Below are 6,899 nucleotides of genomic sequence, written 5' to 3'. Positions count from 1 at the left end.
AGTTGTTACAGTATGACGATAATTTATGGATTTGTAGTTTCAGCTTGACGACGTCCACTATGGACAAACGGTAGTTCCTGTTATTTGAAAAAGGTTCAAAGGAAGTGAAACCAGTTTAGATAAGAATAGGATCTTCTGAAATGTGGTGCTGAAGAAGAATTCTGAAGATGAGTAGATGAAACGACCAACAAAGAAGTACTAAATCGATTTGGAGGGGAACAGAAATGTTTCGCAAAAATTGACTAAAAGAAGTCATAGGCTGATAGGACACTCCTAATGCGTCGCCGTGTGTGTGTGTGTCGTCCTTATCGTTGGTTCCTTTAAGTTACGTTATGTAGTGCGTAACGCGAGGGACTGATGACCGCAACAGTTTGGTCGCATAGTACCTTACAACAAATTTCCAATTTTTCCTAATGCGTCAAGGAATTGTCAGTTTGTTACTGGAGCGTATGAAGCGGTGGGGAAGGGTAAAGAATGTGTTGGGAGCTTGAGGGCTTCACTGCAGTAAGGAGGTTCACGTAGATACAGGTGCCAGCGGCTATCCAGGGATAAAGAAGCTTTCACAGGCTACAGTAGCGCAGAGAGCTACTCCGTGGACTGAAGACAACTATAACAATGTGTTAACTAACTCTCTGTATTGGGTCAGAATACAGCGATAGACACTAATAAGTAATGTATACATAGCCTGTAAACTATTTGGTTCAACCACCATTTGTGTAGTAAGTGTGAAAATGATAAATAGAACATGTTGAGAGGTGGCAGAAGCCCCCTCTCATATTTATATCTTACTCTGCGTAATTCGATTTTCCTCTCTAATTGCATGCCGTGAAAAGTTGCTATTCCTTGAAATGCGGACTTCCCACGCAGCGTTTCTCGTCACCCGGGTGGTCCGATGACAGGCAGGCTCTGCTGATCTTGAAAGGGTTAAGTCGACGGGTGTGAGGGAGTCGAGTGAATGCTTTTCAGACGCCGATATTGCCATAATGGCGGCGGAGACACGCCTGCAGGGGCCTGAAGGAGCGGCTGGGCTAAAGATTCCGTTACTTCGCACAAACTTAGCGAAAACACTTTCTGGCGGGCTACCAGAAAGGCGTGGGAATGACTTGTGCCCCCAGGCAGTCTTGGCGGGCAAATTCCTGCGTTTTCTGCAAAATCGTAACTGTGATTGGCTTCCTCAGGGCATACCTCCGTGACGTAGCAATATCGGCGCATAAATTGGCGCAAAGAATCTCCATTGGTGGAATGGTAGTGCTTCGGCAACAGAGTGGAATTTTCCGCCAGTTTTCGAGTTGCTGATTGGAACATTTAACCATGGCCACTGTCGTGGGGGCGGGAATGTTCTGTGTTCGGTTTGTACGGGTACTCTGGTGGGAGTCGGTGCTCGCCTTTCGGTCGGAGTAGGTTACAAGACTGAGCTCTCGCTGCTCTGGATAGCCTGTCTTCCGTTGGCTGTCTAATCTATTTTTATTTGATTGTAACTGTTTAACGAAGTTGCTGAAGTTTCGACTTCAACGTAACTTTGCAAGTACAGTTGGCAATTGAGTGTTCTGCGTACAAGCGGCCTATGGTGTCTGTCTTGGGCAGTTTTGGCTAAAGTTGACTGTATCGGAGTTACTGTGTGACTTCGCTTGTTAAAATCAATCACTGTACCGTCAGTGATTGTGTGGCGAGCCTTCTTTCGTCTCCCTCAGAGGCGCATTTGTATTGATTGTAAGTCTTTAGTCTGGAACAACCAGACCAGGACAATTTGTTTCGGGCTATACTCGCGACATTATCATCACCACGACGGGACGTCGAAGCAACCAGCCATCGCTTCCAGTACGCCAGATCGTGTCCTTGCAGTTAAGAAGACAGCTTGATAATGTATGTTCGCAGCACCGGCAGACTAGGGAATTTGCACTGTGATAATCAGAGCTCAGCAGAGCGCGCCTGTTCGCCTTTTCTAACTTTGTTCTGTCTTGGGTGTTCATTGTCTGAGTTCTCACTACTGTAGCAGCAATTAATGGTGGGTTGGCTGGGTGTTTCTCTTAAGATCTGAGTCGCAAGGAATTTGCTCCACATACCACTTCGTCATAAATGTCACAATCTAGTTTAGGGACAACTTCACCTTCACAGCATTTATTTGAGTATCTAATTTGAGCCAATTTGATGTATTGTAAATGTTTCATGTGTTTTGTGTATTATTTTGAGTTTAGTCATAATAAATCATATTGTTATTTTGGACAGAACTGTCATTCTGTTAATCGGTAGAGCAACCCTTTCATTTCTCACTACGTTAATGAAACCTTCCTTTATTTAATTTATTTATGAAATTAAATTATTGCAGGTGCCAAACTCTTTTCTACTCCACTTGCAGGGTCGATTACAGTCAGTTCGCGTTTCTTTTTAATCCATGTGAAACAGCAAAAGTCGGAGTTAGAATAGGGGGGGGGGGGGGCTTAGAGCATCATTTATATATGAAGATTCTAGAAGAATTTAGTGTTAAATACACTGCTAGCCCCGGCACCTCGCAATGTAACGAAAAATTGTACTAAATAGTGTATTGGAAATACACTCCTGGAAATTGAAATAAGAACACTGTGACTTCATTGTCGCAGGAAGGGGAAACTTTATTGACACATTCCTAGGGTCAGATACATCACATGATCACACTGACAGAACCACAGGCACATAGACACAGGCAACAGAGCATGCACAATCTCGGCACTAGTACAGTGTATATCCACCTTTCGCAGCAATGCAGGCTGCTATTCTCCCATGGAGACGATCGTAGAGATGCTGGATGTAGTCCTGTGGAACGGCTTGCCATGCCATTTCCACCTGGCGCCTCAGTTGGACCAGCGTTCGTGCTGGACGTGCAGACCGCGTGAGACGACGCTTCATCCAGTCCCAAACATGCTCAATGGGGGACAGATCCGGAGATCTTGCTGGCCAGGGTAGTTGACTTACACCTTCTAGAGCACGTTGGGTGGCACGGGATACATGCGGACGTGCATTGTCCTGTTGGAACAGCAAGTTCCCTTGCCGGTCTAGAAATGGTAGAACGATGGGTTCGATGACGGTTTGGATGTACCGTGCACTATTCAGTGTCCCCTCGACGATCACCAGAGGTGTACGGCCAGTGTAGGAGATCGCTCCCCACACCATGATGCCGGGTGTTGGCGCTGTGTGCCTCGGTCGTATGCAGTCCTGATTGTGGCGCTTACCTGCACGGCGCCAAACACGCATACGACCATCATTGGCACCAAGGCAGAAGCGACTCTCATCGCTGAAGACGACACGTCTCCATTCGTCGCTCCACTCACGCCTGTCGCGACACCACTGGAGGCGGGCTGCACGATGTTGGGGCGTGAGCGGAAGACGGCCTAACGGTGTGCGGGACCGTAGCCCAGCTTCATGGAGACGGTTGCGAATGGTCCTCGCCGATACCCCAGGAGCAACAGTGTCCCTAATTTGCTGGGAAATGGCGGTGCGGTCCCCTACGGCACTGTGTAGGATCCTACGGTCTTGGCGTGCATCCGTGCGTCGCTGCGGTCCGGTCCCATGTCGACGGGCACGTGCACCTTCCGCCGACCACTGGCGACAACATCGATGTACTTTGGAGACCTCACGCCCCACGTGTTGAGCAATTCGGCGGTACGTCCACCCGGCCTCCCGCATGCCCACTATACGCCCTCGCTCAAAGTCCGTCAACTGCACATACGGTTCACGTCCACGCTGTCGCGGCATGCTACCAGTGTTAAAGACTGCGATGGAGCTCCGTATGCCACGGCAAACTGGCTGACACTGACGGCGGCGGTGCACAAATGCTGCGCAGCTAGCGCCATTCGACGGCCAACACCGCGGTTCCTGGTGTGTCCGCTGTGCCGTGCGTGTGATCATTGCTTGTACAGCCATCTCGCAGTGTCCGGAGCAAGTATGGTGGGTCTGACACACCGGTGTCAATGTGTTCTTTTTTCCATTTCCAGGAGTGTAATTTACTGGGCACAGATTAGTAAAATTGAGACACCTGCCACGGCTAATGTAAGAAGCCATGGGAAAAAGGAAGACTGGAGTCAGACAATTATCACATCACTGGGCCAGCTGGGGGACCTACGTTGTAATATCAATGATGCCTGTCCAGCTAGCTGCGTGTTCTAACGCGCTGCCTCCCGAGCGGGAAGGTGTGCCGGTCCCTGCAAGAATCCGCCCAGCGGATTAGTGTCGAGGTCCGACGTTTTCTGACGTTGCGGTTGACAATGGAGGCGAGAGTAAAGAAGGATCTAGACACGTTCATAGGATTTGGAATTTGTGGCAAGTTCTATGGGACCAAACTGCTGAGGTCTTCGGTCCCTGAGCTTACACACTACTTAATCTAACTTAAACTAACTTACGCTAGGACAATACACACATCCGTGCCCAAGGGAGCACTCGAAACTCCGACGGGGGGAGCAGCACGGACTGTGCAACGCTTCCACGAGCGCGCGGCTACCCCGTGCGGTTTCATAGGATTTGTCGACCTGTGAAAAGCGTAACATGGTGCAAGATGTTCGAAAATACCTGAAAAAAATAGGGGTAAGCTATGGCGAGAGAAGGGTAATATACAACATGTTCAAGAGCCAAGAGCGAATAATAAGAGCGGCCGACCAGGAACGAAGTGCTCAAATTAAAGAGGGTGTAAGACAGCGATGTAGTGTTTCGCCCCTACTGTTCAATCTCTACATTGAAGAAGCACTGATGGAAAGAAAAGAAAGGTCCAGGAGTGAGATTAAAATTCAAGGTGATATGATTGGCTGATGACATTGCTATCTTCAGTGAAAGTGAAGAAGAATTACATGATGTGCTTACTGGAATGAACAGTGTAATGAGTACAGAATATGGAATTGAGAGTAAATCGAAGAAAGACGAAAGTAATGAGAAGTAGCAGAAATGAAACATCGAGAAACTTAACATGGTCAAAAAAAGTTAGCGATACTTGCGTGTGCCCATAGAACCAAGGCTGCTTTTATGCAGGGTGACAGTGACATAGTTGCTGTGATCGTGTTTTCATTAGCTGGTCGCTTATAAGGCGATTTCATCTCTCTTCGTAAGACACTCTGGTACCACTCGCGAGAAAAACAACTGAGGCATGCCCATTCATCACGGGTTTTTGATTGATATTTTTTGTTGCCAACAACATTCAGTTATTGGGGAAGTATTATACTTAGTGGGGATGTGTGATAGATTCGCTAGGCTTATAAAGTGTGTGATGAGGTGTAAAGTTACTGTGGTGAGTGGTCAGAATAGTGCAAAGAAAATGGCTATATTCTGTCCTAAGGGAGGTATGGATTTGACATAGAAAACTGCGATTACAACGCATCGATAGCCGTGATAGTGATTTTATGTAGACAATTATGTCCAGTCATAAGGTGGATGGATATACATACTGATAGTTCAACATGAGATTAGTCCCAGAGCCTCAGGCGTTAGGAGGAGGTATTTCCAATACTTTGCTCCTTGTCAAATGTCACCAGACTGGGGCTGCAGTCCAAATATTTTATTACAATTACAGTGATAAATATACGCGACAGTTTTATGTGGTCTCTGATTATTGGTGCAGGTGGTCTACAAGGGGATGGGCGCACTGCATGCGGGATTCTGGGAAGGGGGGGGGGGGGGGCGGTGAGTGCGCTGTATGTATAAGTGTTTTCATTGATCTCAGGCTTCTAGCAATGACAGATACTAGAACTGTGGTTTAGGGCTTCTCACTGCATTGCCTTGTAGTGGTATTTGTTGTTGCTACTATCCTATCATGTGGCAGACCCTTTCCTCTTTCATCTTGATCCCGGTGTTGCTGAGAGAAAAAACTTAGGAATTCTATAGCGCTCTATTAAATACACTTAGCAGACCGGTAGTGTTCAGGAATTCCACAACCGTGACGGTATAAATTCACGCCAAAATTTGAAATTCCAGCTATCATTTTATACAGCACCATTTCCAGTCGAGACGTCAAATCCCCAACTTGTCAGTTTATTGTTTCCAGTAGTGGTTCTGAGAGCACGCACATCAATCGAACCCTGCTGCATATTGTTTTAAGGACATAGCTTGCAACTGAGCTGAAATCCAATGTAATGCATCTCCTCCCAAATGACCTAACAGTGCCATTATCCGCCAACAGGATGCAACTTTGAAAAAGATCCACAAAAGATTGAAACTTTCCACATGCGCCAGTCCTAGTACCCACCAACAGCAAGCAAAGAAAGATTGCTCATACCCATAGGGTATCGATTTAATTAATTATTTAGTCAATCAATCTGATAGAGGGAATATTTTCAAGACGTCCACTGCTGGGTATTTACCAGCTATCCGCTACTTTAAATAAAAATTTGGCATTTCAGTCTTTGATCGCTATTATTTATTTTCAGTGACCTGTTTCGGGCTAGCTGCCCATCTTCAGATCATATATTGAATATCATATATTGCATATCATATATGTCATATGACAGCGAACCGATTGTTTTGTACTAACAAGTTACTCTGTAACTGCAACCAGATACTCTCTGGGCAGGAAGTATCTACCTGAAGTAGCCACCTGAGAGAGAGAGAGAGAGAGAGAGAGAGAGAGAGAGAGAGCATATGCTTTGAGAGGAATTTTCCAGGTATCGATATGGAAGATGAGTCGCCACCTGTAGGAAAAAGTTGCCGTCGTCTGATGCTTTGTCTGACTAGAAGTAACCGGAGAAGTGGAGGGGAGGAGAGAAGGGAAGTGGAGGGAGACTGCTTCTCCCAGCGTCCTCTGCCGGTAGTATTGTGAACTAACTCAGTCAGTATCTGCACAGCACGGCGAGTACATAGAGCAACTGTTTCCACTGTCCTGGTATGGAAGGTGTTTGTTTGGATGCAGACTGTGTAGGTGTTGCAATCAGAAGTAGCTACGATAT

This window comes from Schistocerca gregaria, chromosome 6 (assembly GCF_023897955.1).
Source record: "Schistocerca gregaria isolate iqSchGreg1 chromosome 6, iqSchGreg1.2, whole genome shotgun sequence".
NCBI classification, from domain to species: domain Eukaryota; kingdom Metazoa; phylum Arthropoda; class Insecta; order Orthoptera; family Acrididae; genus Schistocerca; species Schistocerca gregaria.
The sequence above is the reverse complement of the archived record's forward strand: the minus strand, read 5'-3'. Positions refer to the sequence as shown.